General features: G+C 38.2%; 1 long non-coding RNA gene across 1 annotated transcript; it reads right to left on the bottom strand.

The window, feature by feature from the left end:
- Positions 1 to 256: 256 nt before the first annotated feature.
- LOC308192879 lies at positions 257 to 20,644 on the bottom strand. The gene is made up of 2 exons (XR_013949184.1): positions 20,519 to 20,644; positions 257 to 525 (listed from the first exon to the last, which is right to left on the bottom strand). It is a non-coding gene; the product is annotated as an uncharacterized lncRNA (long non-coding RNA).
- Between the last annotated feature and the right edge of the window lie 145 nt (positions 20,645 to 20,789).

The following is a 20,789-nucleotide window of genomic DNA, read 5'->3' as shown; positions in this document are numbered from 1 at the left end:
ATTCCTGACTGATTTTCTAAATAAAAACGGGCTGCTATGTAATATATATTACCAAATATATTTAATCCGTTCTGTAGCTTGACCTTGTCACCAAACAACCTTGAACTCTTCAAGAATGTAAAGGAGATATAGTAGATGTATATGCCTGTATTCTTTTCTGTATTACCGATGGATTACTATTGGACTTTAAAATACTTCCGTTTCACTTAGAAAGTTGTATTATGTCTTTGCAAATGTTTGTTAAATTGTTACAGGATTTATTACAGGGTTTATTGAAAATTTTAATATTATAGTTAGCATTTCAACATTTCAGAAAGTATAATATTCTGCAAATTCTCCGTGTAATATGCCAGGTATCCTAATATGTTTAAAAACAGCAATAGAAACGATTTCAAAGGCATTCTGTTTTGTAAGTAAAGTTGGAAAGTTTCCTGCTTGAGGACAAAACACTTCTGAAAGGATCTGTAATTTTTTGGCAAATTTTAATGTTCTGGCTGTGTTTGCCCTTGACAAGCATGACCACATCTGAGAAAAAAAAAAAAAAAAAGCATTAGTGAAATGGCAATCATCCCTTATCTGATGTATTTCCTGAATAACTGTTACAGTTATTTATCAATGTTAATTAGTTTTTTTGTTTGTTTGTTTGTTTGTTTGTTTTCCCCTAGGTGTGCATATAAGTGCATATTGGGAAATACAGTTTTGTTTTTTTAGAATAAGGTAACACATTTGTCCTTAAGAGGTTCAGACGGTCCAGGGGGGGGTTCAGTTTACTTATTTTTATTCATTTATGTTTTTTTCCTTTGAAATCATGATGAAGCAATCAGTGAATTACGTAACTCATTCCAAAAGCTAATAAACCTTTTATGCTACCCCGATGTATGTTCTGCTTAAGGAACATTCTGCACAGGAGCATTATTTTACAAGTGGTTTGGGGTTTCATTATAACTATTTTTCATATCCCTCTGGCTGTGTTCATTTCTCTAAGAAACACAGACAGAGTCGTAGGAGAAAAATAATACATTAAAAAGAAAATCTCCAAAAATTACCAACATTTTTCTACTGCAGCCCCTTCTCTCTCTCTCAAAAACAAAACAAACAAAAAAAAACCTTTCCACATCTTCCACATCTATTTATGTTGTATGTATTGATAGTTAAACTAAAATTAAATGCTGTCTCCTTAAAAAGTAGGCTTAATGTTCTAACATTTTCATGTGCTGGACTACATTATTGGACTTTATTTGGCCACTGCTTCTGGATATATTCTTCTTTATATTTAGCTTGCATATAAATCTACAGTAACACTGGGAAGACAATTGTAATTTAAAGAAATTGTAAAAATATTTATTTATTTATTTATCAATTTATTTATTTATTTCGTTCCTGGTCTCTCTATTGAATAATATTCTTCTGGAGATGGTTTGGTAGATAGAATGAAACTTATGTGAGACAACTTGCATGCACTGTATGACTCTGATCAACTCATAAACTGTTGTAAACGGGACTATGCTTACTTTCTCACATTTATAAAAGTGTGAGCAATTAGCATGAAGTTTCTTTTTAAATTGACAGCTTTATTGTAGATATTATTTCAGAAGGGAAAGATCCGAAAATGGAAGTCTGATAGGAGACCACAGTGCAAGACATTTGCAGGACAGAAGCTTTGAAACCAATCACAAAATTCCACTTAACAGAAAGCACTCCAGGGGAAGTGAAGAAGGCTGGACACACTGAAATTGCAGGGAAAATTTAAGAATAAAATAAAATAAAATAATAAAATAAATAAAATAAAAATAAAAATAAAATAAAATAAAATAAAATAAAATAAAATAAAATAAAATAAAATAAAATAAAATAAAATAAAATAAAATAAAATAAAATAAAATAAAATAAAATAAAATAAAATAAAAAAGTTAAATTAAATTAAATTAAAGCTCTGTGGACTGAGAGTATGAGAGGATAGAGTTTCACCTATGTTTTTTAAACATAAATTTGCAGAGCCAGGTCACTTAAAATCATAAACTGGCTTTCTTGGTTTCATGGCAATGTAATTGCTAAACACAAACCTAATATGCATAGCAAGGAAAAAAAGTTGAAGCACAGTTTTCAGTGCATTTTTGTGAGCTCAGCAACAACAGTCAGTGTACACATAGGTAATAGAATTTTAAATAGAAGGTAAATAACAATACATCTGATTGGTGAGAGAGAGAATGGCAAAGCATAGCCTCCAAGTTATTAATGTTTTTAAAAAATAAGGCTAGGCCAAAGATGAGACAAACGTAGTGACCTAATTTGCCTGTTAGAGATTGTCTTCTCAGAAATGTCACTATCTCAAGCATATTCAGCCATATCCAATTATATTCAACCCATACTTGTAGGTTTTGTTTGTTTGTTTTTGTTTTAAGTTGAGAGGAAGACCAAAACCAGAATCTTCACAACACAATAGCCCATTGCAGGCTGAAAGGATGATGTTCAGCTTTTATGGGAGAAGAAAGGGACACTCTGCAGGAGATCTGTCCAGGTAGGAGAAGATAAAGAAACCACAAGCTGTTAAAAAAAAAAAAAAACAAAACAACAGCAACAACAACAACAAGCTGTATATTGTACACTTAATTCATTTAAGTTGTTAAAAATCAAACTCTAAAAGGAGCAGCAGAGTTTGAGAACAAACTGAAAATAATATCAGAACAATGTCTGCCTTCCTGGTACAAAAAAGACAGGGATCTCCTGGAAAGAGTCTAACGGAGGGCCACAAAGATGATGCGGGGCCTGGAGCATCTTCCCTATGAAGAGAGGCTGAGAGACCTGGGTCTGTTCAGCCTGGCGAAAAGAAGACTGAGAGGGGATCTCATCAATGTGTATAAATACACATGTGGAAGACAGAGGGATTTGGCCAACCTCTTTTCAGTGGTTTGTGGGGACAGGACAAGGGGTAATGGCCACAAGATAGAGCACAGGAAGTTCCACACCAATATGCAAAAGAACTTCTTCACAGTGAGGGTGACGGAGCACTGGAACAGGCTGCCCAGGGAGGTTGTGGAGTCTCCTTCTCTGGAGATATTCAAGGCCCGTCTGGATGCCTACCCGTGCAGCCTGCTCTAAGGAACCTGCTTTGGCAGGGGGGTTGAACCCGATGATCTTTCGAGGTCCCTTCCAACCCCTTCAATTCTGTGATTCTGTGATTAATGCCTGCTGAAATGTTACTCTACTGCCTATCATAGAGTGGCCAGGAAATATTTCCAAGTATCCCTTAATGAAAATCAGGCCCATAGAAAAAGACAAAAAGCTACAGAGAGGCAGTAAAAGACATGAAGTGCTAACATTGTATTTCTCAATGTGTGTACAGGCAGTGTTAGATAGATCATCCCAGTCTATTTCTATTTTTCATCTCTTTTTTTCTTTAACACCTTGGTCTTCTCCTTGTTACCTACTTTACAAAGGGCTATATGTAAATTTTTAATTCAAGTTGTGTTTTTAAATCACTGTATCTGGATATCACAGCATCCTAATCCCACATCAGGATCATGTCTATACATGCAGCAGATTCACCCGTGCCCTTTTTATATTATTGTTGTGACGCAAGAAAGCCTCAGTGCACTCTTGTCTACACCTCTGATCTTCATGACAGGAAAACGAGAATCTTGGGACCCACAATGAGACATGCTCAGCCACTGTTTGTTCTAGGAGCTGACACGATAAGAACACTCTCTGAGGGTATCCTAGTCAGAAGCAGCCATGCTACAAAGATTCAGAAAAAAAAAATTGTGAACAAATTCCCCAAACACATACAAGCCCTTAGGTTCTATATCAGCAACCTTCATGAGTGAATTCCTGGTTTCTCAAACTTAAGTTATCCTTATGGAAACAACTGAAATGAGCTGGAGTGGAAGACAGGGCGAAAGGCACATAGTTCTTAGCACATCCACCAGATAGCATGGCTCTTCTCTGCTTCTACCCTCATCCATACACTAGCTGATGACCGGCTCTGTGCACACATCAATCCTTTCAGATCTTTGTGAATCAGTTCAACTCTACTGCAGCACAACAAAGTACAACACAGACATGTCAGCCTCTGTATGACACTGTATCACACCACTTTGTGATTGGAATACTAAAACACATCTGTTAAGTTTTGCAGGATGTCTTCATGCTTCACAAGCAGCTTAAGATAAGATTGCATATGAAAGGTAAATATCTTCTAGGCTATTTACATTTAAAACACTTCCAAATATTTATGCTACTGCTAGTTTTGGTAACTGTTAACATTTTAAGTTCTCCTAATTGATCTTTATAAATACTTTATCAAAAATTTAAACAACTCATAGGTGATTTTAAGTATGTGGATTACAGTTGTTGTAAGAGCAAGAGAAGTGCTTGTTTATGTTGAATTTTTTTTAAACCACAGATTACTGCATTTTGTTAAACCACGGATTACTTCATTTTCCCACAATGAGATAACCTTTGCACAAACTTTCTAAAAAAAAAAAAAAAGTTAATTATTTGATTAGTCTTTAGATTACTTTTTTTATGAATTCATTCCCTGTTGGCTGAATACTTCATTCATAGTCAAGTGCTTTATTCAAGGACATGACAGTGAACTACTGTACAATACTTATTCCATTATTTGTTCATTAAGTGCTAATTTGGGAGATGCAATGTGAAGGAGTACAGCTTTCAACCTTTGACAGTTTCCTCTATGCAATTTTTTCTTTTTTTTTTGGTTGGTTGGTTTGGTTTGGTTTGCAATTCATTACAATGCATTGAGTGCAAATCTATTTTCATGTTATATTCCCAAGGGGCAGGTTTTTCAAAGTATAAAAGTTGAAATTCCTCTCCTGACTGCACATGCTATTTACTGACCTGAGGACCCTGTTGTGCCTCTTGAGTAGTGTTCCCATAAAGTTGCTCCCCCCCCACTAAGTGAACAACCCTTTTATCTGAAAGGTAAATACTTTTTTTTTTTTTTTTTTTTTTTTGGCATTTCTGTTGTCAGTAGAAATGTGAGAAAACCCTTTCCCCTAGGAGAAAATTGGCCTGTGACCAAAAGTCTTGCCAGGTCATAAAGACAGGCTTAAGATGCTGTTCCAATGCCCTGACGGCACCCCCAGGCCTGCCTGTCCCTCCCATCCCATCGGTGCTCTCCCACCAGCCCAGGACCCAGAACCCTATGTCAGCCCCAGAGCCACCAGCCCCTGCCTCAGGAAGGCCGCAGCAGTGCTGGGTTCCCCACAGCCCAGCCCTGCCCAGCCATGGTCACTGAGCCAGGCCCAAACATGGGCCCATGTCCCAGCCTCAGCCCATCCCTGTCCCCAAGGAGGTGCCTGGTTTGGGACTGCCCCTGTGCCCGAAGTTGCCCTGCTTCTGGCTGGGGCACTGGGATGGGCCCTGGTGCCAGGCCCTGCCCTGGGGGTTCCCACTGCTCCCAGCCCTTGGGTATCCTTGGCCCTGCTGCTCCCTGACAACTGCTGCCTTCTCTGATGACTTCACCCTTTCTATATTTTGAATGTAACTGCACTCCTTTGTATGTTTGCTTTATCTTGTTTGAACAGAAAACACCACAATAATCAGCAGAACAGGCAATATGGCAGCATCACAAATGTCAGTGGATTGTTGCCACCCAGTGCCACCTTAGCCTGCCTGTTGGGCACCTTTATAATTTTTACTTGCATGTCTGGTTGTTGGATGTTCTATTTCATTTGAGAAGCGGAAAGTGTTTGCTCTGTACTTGTGTGTGTGCTAGGCAGGCATTTTCTCCTATTTACATCTTCTATGACTATTCAGGGAGCTTGTTTTCCCTACCGCAAAAGAGAACTGTGTTAACTGCTGCTTTGCACTTCATCCACTGAATAGCCAAAGGGAAAAAAAAAATAAATAAAATAAAATAAAATAAAATAAAGTAAAAGTAATCCAAATGTTTACTACCCAGGGATTCATCCTGAAGGATCACAGAAGTTCGCTGAAAATTATAGGCCTTGTGCTGCTGGGCTTTCCCATAACCCCTTAAGTTTAATGGCTGCTCTGTACAAAGCTGTGAAACAGCTTTTTATTTATTTATACACTTAGACTACACTAAGCTATGATTCTCCAAACAACCTTAAATAGATTGGAATTGTATTCCTTACTAAATGAGAAAATCTGTATCTATTTCAAGAAATGTATTAATAAATTATTGTGTAGCAAGTCTGCTGGGAAAAAAATATGTCTGCTGTTAACAATCAAGATATTTAGTATGGAGTTGAGGTGGAAAGAGTTATTTTAACCCTTGAATCCAAAATACATGGTGTCTTCAAAGCATTAATTAAAAGCAGCTGAAGGAACAGATAAAGACATAAAGCCCCATCGGAAGAGTTTTATATTAACTGTACATGAACAGCCTATTTTCTTTTCTGTTTAAACAGGCTCTTATATCTGAACAACCAGATCAACAGCCAACTGAGTGAGTGCCAGTTCAACAGCTTTAGAGGCTTCTGCCATCTGTGGATAAGAGGCTGTCAGGTTTTTTAATTGCAGTACATAGGTTGGGAATGCAATGCATGTCCTAATGGCAGCTAAGTGGAATGACTTGTGGTTTCCTCTTACTAGAACAAAGTGGAATTATGACTCTGAACAACAGGCCATAGAGTATTTTATTATGTGGTCATGAGTGTCACTTTCTATGAGGAACAAAGTGGTAATTTAGTGCTTTAAATTATCACTTTACTTTGCAAAATCACATGTAACAATGAAATCTGAACTAACTTTAATTGAAGTGATCTCAAACTTCACAGCACTTTACTGAAGACCTGTTTGTTGTTATGTAGATATGTACTTTTTTTTTTTTTTTTTATTTTGGAAAATATAAATGTTTAAACTGTGCTCATATCAGGACAGTAAAGGAAACTTTGGTCTTTGTTCCTATTTATCCTCATGGTGCCAGAATTCCACACAGTTCCTACAAAGTAAGAAAAGAAAAGAAAGAAAGGAAAAGAAGAATAGAAAGGCAAGGCAAGGCAAGGCAAGGCAAGGGAAAGGCAAAGGCAAAGGGAAAGGCAAAGGCAAAGGGAAAGGGAAAGGCAAAGGGAAAGGGAAAGGCAAAGGCAAAGGGAAAGGCAAAGGCAAAGGGAAAGGCAAAGGCAAAGGGAAAGGCAAAGGCAAAGGGAAAGGCAAAGGCAAAGGGAAAGGCAAAGGCAAAGGGAAAGGCAAAGGCAAAGGGAAAGGCAAAGGCAAAGGGAAAGGCAAAGGCAAAGGGAAAGGCAAAGGCAAAGGGAAAGGCAAAGGCAAAGGCAAAGGCAAAGGCAAAGGGAAAGGCAAAGGCAAAGGGAAAGGCAAAGGCAAAGGGAAAGGCAAAGGCAAAGGGAAAGGCAAAGGCAAAGGGAAAGGCAAAGGCAAAGGGAAAGGCAAAGGCAAAGGGAAAGGCAAAGGCAAAGGGAAAGGCAAAGGCAAAGGGAAAGGCAAAGGCAAAGGGAAAGGCAAAGGCAAAGGGAAAGGCAAAGGCAAAGGGAAAGGCAAAGGCAAAGGGAAAGGCAAAGGCAAAGGGAAAGGCAAAGGCAAAGGGAAAGGCAAAGGCAAAGGGAAAGGCAAAGGCAAAGGGAAAGGCAAAGGCAAAGGGAAAGGCAAAGGCAAAGGGAAAGGCAAAGGCAAAGGGAAAGGCAAAGGCAAAGGGAAAGGCAAAGGCAAAGGGAAAGGCAAAGGCAAAGGGAAAGGCAAAGGCAAAGGGAAAGGCAAAGGCAAAGGGAAAGGCAAAGGCAAAGGGAAAGGCAAAGGCAAAGGGAAAGGCAAAGGCAAAGGGAAAGGCAAAGGCAAAGGGAAAGGCAAAGGCAAAGGGAAAGGCAAAGGCAAAGGGAAAGGCAAAGGCAAAGGGAAAGGCAAAGGCAAAGGGAAAGGCAAAGGCAAAGGGAAAGGCAAAGGCAAAGGGAAAGGCAAAGGCAAAGGGAAAGGCAAAGGCAAAGGGAAAGGCAAAGGCAAAGGGAAAGGCAAAGGCAAAGGGAAAGGCAAAGGCAAAGGGAAAGGCAAAGGCAAAGGGAAAGGCAAAGGCAAAGGGAAAGGCAAAGGCAAAGGGAAAGGCAAAGGCAAAGGGAAAGGCAAAGGCAAAGGGAAAGGCAAAGGCAAAGGGAAAGGCAAAGGCAAAGGGAAAGGCAAAGGCAAAGGGAAAGGCAAAGGCAAAGGGAAAGGCAAAGGCAAAGGGAAAGGCAAAGGCAAAGGGAAAGGCAAAGGCAAAGGGAAAGGCAAAGGCAAAGGGAAAGGCAAAGGCAAAGGGAAAGGCAAAGGCAAAGGCAAAGGGAAAGGCAAAGGCAAAGGCAAAGGGAAAGGCAAAGGGAAAGGCAAAGGCAAAGGGAAAGGCAAAGGCAAAGGGAAAGGCAAAGGCAAAGGGAAAGGCAAAGGCAAAGGGAAAGGCAAAGGCAAAGGGAAAGGCAAAGGCAAAGGGAAAGGCAAAGGCAAAGGGAAAGGCAAAGGCAAAGGGAAAGGCAAAGGCAAAGGGAAAGGCAAAGGCAAAGGGAAAGGCAAAGGCAAAGGGAAAGGCAAAGGCAAAGGGAAAGGCAAAGGCAAAGGGAAAGGCAAAGGCAAAGGCAAAGGGAAAGGCAAAGGGAAAGGCAAAGGCAAAGGGAAAGGCAAAGGCAAAGGGAAAGGCAAAGGCAAAGGGAAAGGCAAAGGCAAAGGGAAAGGCAAAGGGAAAGGCAAAGGCAAAGGGAAAGGCAAAGGCAAAGGGAAAGGCAAAGGCAAAGGGAAAGGCAAAGGCAAAGGCAAAGGCAAAGGCAAAGGGAAAGGCAAAGGCAAAGGCAAAGGCAAAGGCAAAGGCAAAGGCAAAGGCAAAGGCAAAGGCAAAGGCAAAGGCAAAGGCAAAGGCAAAGGCAAAGGCAAAGGCAAAGGCAAAGGCAAAGGCAAAGGCAAAGGCAAAGGGCAAGGCAAGGCAAGGCAAGGCAAGGCAAGGCAAGGCAAGGCAAGGCAAGGCAAGGCAAGGCAAGGCAAGGCAAGGCAAGGCAAGGAAAAAGGAAAGGAAAAGGAAAGGAAAGGAAAGGAATAAAAAGAAATAAAAGAAAAAAGAAAAGAAAAGAAGAGATGCCAGCGTTTAGACCTTTGCAGTCAGAAGAGTCTGACTTTTTCTTCTTTACTTCCTTCTATCAGCTATTTATGCTTATGAATAAGATCCCACCACTAGCCCACACCTTCTCATTTTGAGTCTAAATAGTTCAGGCTCTCTCAGCCTCTGCTTGTATGCCAGATGCCCTAGACACTTAATCATATTCATGACCTTTCACTGGACTTGCCTGAGTATGTCCATATCTTTCTTGTACTTAGAATCCCAGAACTGGATTGGGCACTTCAGATGTGTTTCACCAGTGCTGACAAGAGAAAACGGATCATCCCTCAGTCTGCTGGTAATGCTCCTCCTAATGTAGCCCAGGAAGCTGCTGTGCTGAAATATCGTCAACCTAGACATGTTTAAAAACAGACTTTTTAAAGCTTATTTTAAATGATTCATTTTGAGGCACAGTATTTGCCCTTATGCAGGATAGATGTATAGGAATTTGTCCTGCCTGAATGATGTCTAATTTCGTAGGAAGTTTTCTTCATAACCTGTGATAATATTTCAGACTTCAGAAGATAAAGACATGAATGAGAACTCTGACATTGTTATAGCACAAATGACATTTCTGAGTTATGATCTGGATGTGATTTTATAAGAGTTCTTTGCAAGGTTATAGACCATGTGGAAAAGTCCCTTCCTTTCTTCTGCAAATCTATTAAACACAAAATATGATTTCTAATTAATATTCCCTTTGAATGTGGATTAAAACCTCTATGTCTGATTCAGAAACTTCAAAATATTTAGGTTTACAGTTTTTCAAGTTGTTCAAACTTTAAATTACATTAGATTTTTGAGACCCATTATTATATTACCCTTTATTATATCAAAATAACACAGGTAGTATTTGATTGCTGGAAAATACGTAGTTAACCACATCAGTCACAAATGTTCCAATAGCATATTTATAAAATATTTCACATTAGAAGAAGAGCAACACATCAACTATAGATTTGAAATACTAGTGATCACTTCAAAATCTACTATTGAAGAGCTGAAGTTTTAACATATTACTTTTTTTTTCTTTTCTTTTTTTTTTTTTTCCTTGTTCATCCCATCAGTAAATACTTTGTTGGTCATTATCTGCTGGTAAGTATCATTTTGAAGAGGTTTATAGTTTACACTTAATTTTCTGACTGCATTTCACTTTTCACAGAGGTGATACAAAATGGTTAGGAAAAAAATAAAATTTGGAGTATACAAAAAGAGAAATGATAGCTTTCATAGAACAGAAAAAAGTTAAATGATGATGAAGGAAAATGTGTCTACCATGAATGAGCTCAAGTGCTTTAAATGAGCTGGATGTTGACAAATAACGAGGAAATTGAGAATGGAATTAGGCCAAAAATAAGCAGCCAAAAGATGCTAACAGCAAAATAAAATGGTACAGGCCTGTCTAACACAAGTGACCAGAAATCATTTCTGTTCCTGTGTGTATCATCAAATTGCTTTGTAATCATAACCTTTCTGCACAGCAGCTTCTCTATCTGCAAAAAAAAAGGTGGTATATCCTTACAACGTTTACTGGGTGCTTTGAAATATATTGATGTTACATAAATGTGAAATATTAGTATAGCTAGCACTGCAGTAGCAAGTGAGATTTTTCAAATCATATTGTAAGTGTCACCAACATTGGGATGACTATGCCACATATACGCAGTATTGCTTTGTTTCTCGTGTAGTTTACTGAACTGTTCAGTCTGTGGGAAATTCTCAGATATAAGATTATAGCACTAATTAAATTTCCCCACAAAAAATTGTCAAATCTTTATCAAATAAATTATCCAATAATTTATATAATCTTACATAACAGTGCATTGAGTATAATAACTTTGCAGATCCCTTTAGGATATATCAATTTAAAATACCTTGAAAAAATGATTGCATTCTCTTTAGAGTTCATAGTTATATTTTTTGATCTATTTTATAATATTATGTTATATATTGATTCATATATATATGTCATAGACTCAAATACACACATATATGTAGTCCTGAGAATAGAATTTCTGCTCATCTCTTTGCAGAGTCTTAACAATGAGGCAGAGTCATAAAAGTTTTGAGGACAGCTTTTCTTTTCAGTGACACCACTTTTATCATGTCTTTGTACAAAACAACAAAAAAGAAATTGCACAAACAAAATCTAAAAAAACCCAACCAACCAAAAAACAGAAAAGAAAATAAAAAAACCTATGTACTCAGTCAACCTTCTTATACATCAAACTTAAAACAACAAGTTCAAATGTATACATGGTGGAAATATGAGGGGCTGTGTGAATTGCATTAGTATCAAAAATCTCTTCTGCTTTTTCTTTATTTTCCTTTTCCTTTGTCAGTGTCTATTTTTTTTTTTCTCTTTCATTCTCTGACTTCTTTTCCCTCACAAAGCACACCCTATTTTCTTTTCTTTCTCAGTCTTTTATGTCTCCATTTCACCATCCTCGTATGAATGTAAGGACAGCTGATTTTTATTTTTATTTTATTATTTTATTTTATTTTATTTTATTTTATTTTATTTTATTTTATTTTATTTTATTTTATTTTATTTTATTTTATTTTATTTTATTTTATTTTATTTTATTATTTTACTTTATTCCTAGGTTTATTAGAACTCTGTAGTCTCAATGGCTCTCTAATTTACCCTCACTTACAAATTCAGCTTATGAGCTTGATACCTCAGCATTACTATTAACATGATTTATTTGGGTTAGTGTCTGTCATTCATCCGGTAGTTTTAGCCAATGAAACCTTTATGGTACCAGTCATAGGACACTAATTAGAAAGCAAAAAGCATCAGCCAGCTATTGTCTGCTGACTTTGGGTATACTGAGTGCATCATTTCTTATCATTTGATAAAAAGATAAGTCAGGATTGTTTCTGAGGGCTCAAATTATTATCACAATGTTAGAAGACTGTTACCAATAAATCATTATCTAAAGTTCAAAAAGACAGGTTGGTGGAGCATTTAACATACACGAGACCTAGTCTGTAGCTGCTGCAGACGGGAATGATAGATCCCCTAGAAAGACCTTAAGAAGACTTATGGTCTGATGATCAAAAATAGCTTAAAAACTTAATAAAATCTACCCCTGACTCATAATGTGTTTTATTTTTCTTCATTAGAATAGAATAGAATAGAATAGAATAGAATAGAATAGAATAGAATAGAATAGAATAGAATAGAATAGAATAGAATAGAATAGAATAGAATAGAATAGAATAGAATAGAATATGCAGAAGTATCAAGCTCTTGACTCTCCTTGATAACTAAGGTATCTGTGTGCCGCGTGATACATTTTGGCACTTTGACAGTGGCCAAATACTGCTACAATGGTACAGTTTTTCACAGAGTTCATTTATGAAACAACCAACTTTTATTACTTGTCCTGGGCAACTACCTACAGCATGAACTCAAATGCATCCTTGCTCACAGTCCTAGTGAAGATCTCTAGGCAGCCAATTTGTTTTGTCTGTTTAATTTTTATTTTTTTTCCAGACATTCCACTCCCAAATCAGAATATTTGGGGTGTGTGACTTTAGCCCTGCGATTGAAAAGGAGAATCATGTGGTTGTTCATTAAATCGCAGAATGGCTTGTGTTGGAAGGGACCTTAAAGACCATCTAGTTTCAACCCTCCTGCCTTGGGCAAGGATGCCACCAACTAGATCAGGGTGCCCAGGGCCTCTTCCAATATGGCCTTGAACACTCCCATGGATGGGTCATCCACAGCTTCTCTGGGCGACTTGTTCCAGTGCCTCACTGCCCTCTGACTGAAGAATTTCCTCCTAATCTCTAATCTAAATCTCCCCTCTTTTAGGTTAAAACCATTCCCCCTGGTCCTATCACTATCTGCCTGAACAAGTCTGCCGTACAGACTGGGTGATGAGATGCTGGAGAGCAGCCCCGCAGAGAGGGATCTGGGGGTTGTGGTTGACAGCAAGTTGAATATGAGCCAGCAGTGTGCCCTGGCAGCCAGGAGGGCCAACCGTATCCTGGGGTGCATCAAGCACGGCACTGGTAGTCGGTCGAGGGAAGTGATTGTCCTGCTCTACTCTGCGTTGGTGCGGCCTCACCTCGAGTACTGTGTGCAGTTCTGGGCACAGTACAAAAAGGACATTAAACTGTTGGAGAGTGTCCAGAGGAGGGCGACAAAGATGGTGAAGGGCCTAGAGGGGAAGACATATGAGGAGCGGCTGAGGTCACTGGGCCTGTTCAGCCTGGAGAAGAGGAGGCTGAGGGGGGACCTCATCGCAGTCCACAACTTCCTCGCGAGGGGGAGTGGAGAGGCAGCTGACCTATTCTCCGTTATCACCAGTGACAGGACCCGCGGGAATGGTGTTAAGCTGAGGCAGGGGCAGTTTAGGCTGGACATCAGGAAGAGGTTCTTCACCGAGAGGGTGGTTGCACACTGGAACAGGCTCCCCAGTGAAGTAGTCACTGCACCGAGCCTGTCTGAATTTAAGAAGAGATTGGACTGTGCACTTAGTCACATGGTCTGAACTTTTGGGCAGACCTGTGCGGTGCCAGGAGTTGGGCTTGATGATCCTTATGGGTCCCTTCCAACTCGGGATATTCTATGATTCTATGATTCTATGAAAAAGTTTCTCTCAATATATATATATATTTTTTTTTATAAGTCCCCTTTAAGTATCGAAAGGCTGCAAGAGGTCTCCCTGGAGCCTTCTCTTCTCCAGGCTGAACATCCCTAGCTCTCTCAGCTTTTATTCATAGGATAGGTGCTCCAGGCCTCTGATCAACTTTGTGGCCCTCCTCTGGACCTGCTCTAACAGATCCACGTCCTTTTTGTGCTGGGGGCCCCAGACCTGGACGCAGCACTCCAAGTGGGGCCTCACAAGGGCAGAGCAGAGGGGACAATTACCTTTCTTGTTCTGCTGGCCTGTGTTGATGCAGCCCAGGATGCTGTTGGCCTTCTGGATTGCATGTGCACACTGCTGGCTAATTTCAAGGTTTTTGTCCACCAGAACCCCCAAGTCCTCTGCAGGGCTGTTCTCCTCTCTTCCTCTCTTCTCCCACTCTACTCCACTCTCTGTGTGCAACCTCCAAGGCAGCTCCTTATACACTGAATGGTCCACCCTTCAAATCGCTCTCTCTCCAATATGGAGATTATGATGTCATGTGGGACCCTGTCAAAGGCCTTTCAGAAGTCCAGGTAGATGACATTTGTCGGTTTTCCTTGTCAACTGATACAGTCACTACTACTGTTTTCCTGATCCCTTTTAGAGATTTAGAAGAGCTAGTAAGAGGAATTTTGCAATGTTGTTATTCATCATTGCCCCATTTGAGAAGCATAAATCGTGGGACAGAGGAGCAAAATGCCTGTGTCTAGCAAGCTAGCTGTATTGTTTCATGTCCAGAGAAGAATGGATTTTAATACTATCACACCTCAATGAAGCTGGGTAATAACACAGCTTAAGTCCATAAAAGAGTCATTCTGTTGTCATTCAACTCTGGTGACCATTCATTCTGCCAAGAAACAAGGAGCAAATGCACGCTACAAATGGGGTAATTTGTTCAAAAGACATTTGAAGAACAATTATGAAGATTTTTTTGGAGGGTAAGCCAGTATAATTGTGCTGCAATGTGTATTGATTATACAAGAGAAGAAATCTTAGCTAAGACTTCGTTTTGATATCTTTTCAGGAAGGGCTAAATGTTGTTTCTTGGACTATTTATACTGAGAAATGAAGTACTACTGCCATTTTTTAAGCTTCTTATCTTATTTTTCATTATGAATTTGAAGCAGTAGTTAGATATCATCTGTAAACATCATCTATGCTGCTGATTGATTTTACAAACAAAATGATATGTCATTGTCAAGATATAGACTTCATAGCTGCAGAGAGAATCTTAAGCAGTATACAATGATCAAAACTTCAAAGATAAATGAAAATTATACTCCTCCGCCTTCTAAATATATCTACTCAAAGTAAGTTAAAATAAAAATAATAAAAAAAAAATCAGTATTTAGTGTGATAAAGTTCTAAAACAGAGCTTATTGTTACTCTGTGTGGATTAGTATTCTTTTGTTTGCTTGAAGATGGGTAGTTCTTTTCTGTTGAAATACTTTGCTTTTATACCATACTGTAGAGAAAAGAAAGGAATGATTGAGCATAACTACACTGTGTTTAGAATAAAGAGGCTTGTGATCAGTGGGTGGGTCTCTAACCTGGTTAACTACTATTGCATCTGCTCTCAGTCAAGATGCAAGGTATATACATTTATCCCATTTAGATGTTTAAGCTGCAGAATACAACATCTGGTGTAAGGTATATTACACCTAAACATGCCGATGACTCAACAAAATGCCAGATGACAGTTATTTCTCTTTAGTCAAGTACCAGGAGACAATATATTGGCCTAACAAGAAAGCATTGTGTCTTCAAGGAAATAAAACATTTTCATTATAATGAAGATTTATGACAAGCCTGATTTCAACAAGGAAGAAACAGGATTAGTCTCAGAAAAAAAATAAAATCTATCTGACTTTCTGGGGCACCTCAAAGTGGAAATTGCCTTAAAAGGTAACACATTCCAGTAAGATGAAATATTATGCTGATGAAGGTTCTCTAACAGGAAGGACCTAATGGATCTGCCAGGTTGCCAGGGCAGAACAGCAAATCATCTGTATCTGAATGAGATGTTGTCATATCTGAAAGGAAGCATGTGTAGATTAAGCATATTTTCGCTTTCAATTTTTCACTCATCTTACAAAAAAATCTGTAACTCGTGTGCAATTGATAACTGCAACACTACAATAACAGTAATTTGCATTGTACCTGAACCTAACCTAAGTACTTTAATTAATAAAAGTAAAGCCTTCCTTACCAAATACAGCAGTATATGTATAAACCATATGTATAAACATCATAAATACCCATTCTACAGCGCATTCATTCATTCATTTAAAAGGCTGCAGTGTAGATATAGTTCAATAAATAGTAAGGACTCAGAAGGTAACTGTCTTCGACCAAAAAATAATATCCAGGAAGACCCTTCAGCATATGGTGAGAGATCAGACTGAAAACTAGACCTGTAGTGGTTGGCAGGGCATACACCATTTGTGCCTCTGTGTCTCTGGACCTCTTTTGCTTGTGCGCTGACAAAGGAGAAAGAAAACACAGTGAAGTTCTGCTTTTTCGTTTCTGAAGACTGAATTTAAGAGCTTCTTCATTGTTCAGGTTTTCTTGAAGAGGTTCTACATCACTCATTCATAATAAGACTTTTAATAAAGTAATAGGTTAGAAGTTGACGTAACCATCTGAACAGAGTGCAGTGGCTGGACTGAAATAGTTGCAAGTCCAACTGCAATTAAAAAGTAAATGTAAATACTTAAAAATTAATGGAACAACTCAGAATATTAATCTTAATAGAAATTTCCCCTGGGGAAAAACAAATGAACAAACAAAACAAAAAAAAAACACACAACAAACAAACAAAAAATACTTCAAGACAAATCTGATTAACAATATCAGAATAAAGCACAGTAGATACAATTATAGACTACTTCATTATCAGTTAGACCCTAAGTTTCAGCAGAGACAATGAGCAATGGCAGAAAGCTGAAGCTTGTTTATTAAATGCAATTGCATTAACAACTTATAAACTATTTCAGCTTTCAGCAAGGCTCCAAGATCAGTAATTTAAGTACAATAAAATTCTAAATATTTTGAGACTTAACTAGGATATTTTCCTGTAACAAATATGGTATAGGAGAAACTGCAGAGAAGAGGTGTGGAGGAAGCAAAAGAGGATATAAAAGTGATATGAAAAATATACAGCTGGTAAGAACAGAGAAGCAATACTTGCAGGAGGGAATACAACAGGATGATATTTAATTTATTTATATAAATAAGAGAGCAGCAGTAGTGTAAACCAAAAATATAGGAGTCAGACAAACAGATAATGATTAGATAGTGTATAACACACCACAGCAATTACATTTGAGTTTTGCTGTTGAAAATACTCTAAAATGGACACTAATGCAACATGTGAAGTTGGAACTCAAGGAGAAGTTTAATTTTCCATGCTGAAAGTATAGCCTTGTACTTTCCTTCTTCTGCCATTAGACTAGAATGTTTAGAATCTAAACTATTACCTCCATGCTAATTCATGGAACCATCTAGGTTGGAAAAGACTTTCAAGATCACCAAGAAAAGGTCACCTGAGAAAAGATACTGATACCCTCCTTGCTGCAACCTCTTTTCAGGTATTTGTAGAGACGAATGAGGTCTTCTCTGAGTCTCCTTTCTTCACACTAAAGAACCTCAATTCCCGCAGTTGCCTCTCACATGTCTTGTTTCTAAGTCCCTTCAACAGCTTTGTTGCTCTTCTCTGCATATGCTTGAGCAACTAAATATCCTTCTTGTAGTGAGGAGCCTAAAACTGAACACAAGTGCAAAGGGACAATCACGGTTCTTTAGGTACAGAAGAAAAGATCCTTATGTACTGAGTGATAGTATCAGCAAGGATGTAATTCATCACTAGGGAGACAGCTACTTTGAATTTTCATGATATAAGCAAAATATTTGTTCTTTGCTTAGTTTATATCTGTAAGAGGAATGTATTGTTAGTCGTCCTAGACAGGGGTTATGTGAAAAGCTTGTAGAAGGGGAGAAGACTTTGAAAGACATGAAGAAAAATATCTGGGAACTAACAAGTTATATAGTGTGGTCAATGATATGACTTCATTCTATACTCATAAGAAGGTTTAGGGTTTGTAATCTGATTTTATTCTGAACATCAGTCATCTAGATGAAACTGAAATACAACTCTTCTTGCACAAGCTGTGTCCTGATTATTAAAATTCAAGCCCACATAAGTGATGCAGCAAGCTAGGACACTGTGATTCCTTTGCCTGCAGGAGATGAAGTCCATAGCCAAGATACTTCAGTGCAACACACTGAGGCTTGTCAATGCAATATGACATGTAGAGAAAGCAGATGACTGAGGTGAGAGAGAGGCACATGCTGATGAAGGCTCCCTAGCAGAAAGGATCTATCAGATTTAACCTAGTGCATAGGGTTGTTCACAAAGAGGAAGCTTTCAGTGCCAGCTTTTCAGGAGAGAACAGCAAACCATCTGGATCTGAATGAGAGGTCTTCTGATCTAGCAGGAAGCCTGTGCTCAATTGGACTGGCAGGGTAAAGACAAAACAGAGCACAGGTGCAGAACCAGAGTAGAATGGACAAAAAAAAAAATAAAAAAAAATAAATTAGTGACAGAGGCTGAGAGAAAAAAGAGAAAATCTGAAAAAAAAAATAATAATAATGTATCTGCTACTGCAGTAGGAACCAGTCCTTAAAAAGGATAATAAATATCAAGAAGACATCTTTTTTGTTGTTATGAACAAGACTTTGGAATTGATGAATGTGATCAACGACTGCTACACAACAAAGTGATGCTATTTCATTTCAAAATACAAATGCTTCCCCCCCAAAAATCATAAAGTTTCTAGCTCTTGCTATTTTACTTTGTCCAAATCTTTGAAAAGGAATGTGTGCAAACTTCTATCAACTGCTGAGTATTAGCAAGTATTAAACAAACTTCATGTTAGTGTATTTCTCTTCACTTGTATGTCCAATGTTTAACTAAGTTTGATACACCATTGTCTCCTACGGAGACAACGGTGTGATAGTTTAAGTGAAGGAAAACACTACAGGAAACAATTCTGCACCAACAGATTGGCAGAGTGAGAGGTAATCTAGCAACATGTCAAGGTAGACACTGTGTCCTTCATTTCAGAAATCAAAACATGTCATTAAAGTCTCAGTTTGGACATGTCTCAGTTTCCAGAAAAAAAAAAAAAAAAAAAATATCATAAAGCCAACCCCCTACAGGAATTTTTAAATGATCACTAAAAGAGATCTTTGGCAAGCTGATAATATTTAACTGAACTTCTCTGAAACACTGCTCATGGAAACCCCTGTCTGACCCTTAGTCACCCAAACTCCAAGATTTCTCTGAGATACAGATGATTTCTTCCATCAACTGTGAACCACTTTCCTGCTATTCTGTCCACTAATATCACATAACATTGTGCAACATATCCTGTCCTGAATACTTCAAATAGCAAGATCATTTTTCATAGCATAAAGTCAAGGATGTCATTATTATAATTCTCTTCATCTTAACCCACAATTTTACTTTAAATAAGGAACATGACCCCTAGATAGCAGGAACAAAACTAGGCCAATTATTAAATATGCTATCTTGGAGAGATTTTAAATAGTTCAACTGCCAAGTCTATATGATACCTAAAATACCCATTTGATTTATTCACATCTGCATTAGAAGAATGGTCTGTTCCACTGGTTTCCAAAACATAATCAATAATCCTATATCAAACTGGTTTTATACTATCACCGCATTAGAGTTACTTTCCTAGTCCACAATCATAATAAATAAGTGGCAATTTGCAAACTACAATGTTCAGAAAACCCAAAGACCAATATGATCTCTTTTGCATTCTTATAAAGCCAGCAACCATCTTCATCAAGCCAAAAGAAGCTATAATACAGAGACAGCAACTCAGATCATATCATATTTCCTCTGAGGGAAACTCATGAGGTACACACCTCCACAATCTAAAAAAGCTAATACCTAGTAGGAACATTCCACCAGAGAATTAGATTAATAATTTAAAGGTGGTTTACTGTTTTGAACCATGTTAGAATTTAATTCAACACAAGGAGAACCCCATGTCCTCACACTGCTGCCACTCCTCCAGACACACAGCAGAATCTGCACTGGAAAATGAATTCTTCCAACAGCCTTGTCACTAAATTCATCTTTCGAAACAAGCTCTCCAGAGTCTGATGTGCACTGAATGTATCCAGGTTGTGCCTCAAGTAATAATTTAAGCTTGCCGAAGACCTCCACAACCACTGCAAAAAAGAAACTCCCTACGGCAGAGCCATCAAAATCCTTAGAAGCTTTACTTTCATTTCATGAAAGATACTATATTTCATCCAGTGTACTCAGTACTCTAACTGAAATTATGTGTATAGAAATAAACAACCATTATGCACCAGAATAAACTCATGCAATCAATCAATAAAGGATCGAGTCACTCCCCCTGCTAGCAGGGGAAAAATGTTTCTCAGAAAATAATTTTTCACTCATCTCAGTCTAGATCTTAACAAAAGAGATGACAAAAGACAAAAAGATTAACTTAATAACTGTTCGTAATTTTATGATATTGCAAGAGTCAATAGGAATACTGGTTCTAAGGTATAACTTATTTTCCCCACTTCCTTGTTAAGAACCTTTTCTTTCTGTTTTCTCTCAGATGGTCTTTCTGATATAATATCTAATTAAATCTAAAACAGTTTGTTCTCAACTTGCATTTACTTTCAAGTCTGCTTCTTCTGTTTCAGGCCTGGAAGGCTTGCATGCCCCAGTGCTTGGCGTGCTCTATATAAAACAGTGTTGAGTTACAAATTTGAGAATGTGTTCCTTCTCCTCTGAAACTCTGAAATCTAAATGAATTATGTAGGGTCCTCTCTGGCTTCTGTGGGCTCTGTCTTCACTGGTATTACAGACATCTCCAGAAAGTGATTCACCCCATTCTGAAATGAATGTTTAAGACAGGTGAGACAAACTGCTCCCACAAATAGAGAAGCTGCCACCTCCCCTGGTAACTGGAGTTATTGGTTACAGCCTCACGTTACAAACATTTCACCGTATTAGTGATCTGAATATTTTAATG

The sequence above is a fragment of the Anser brachyrhynchus genome, assembly GCF_964034855.1.
Source record: "Anser brachyrhynchus genome assembly, chromosome: 3".
In the NCBI taxonomy this organism is placed as follows: domain Eukaryota; kingdom Metazoa; phylum Chordata; class Aves; order Anseriformes; family Anatidae; genus Anser; species Anser brachyrhynchus.
The sequence above is the reverse complement of the archived record's forward strand: the minus strand, read 5'-3'. Positions and strand labels throughout refer to the sequence as shown.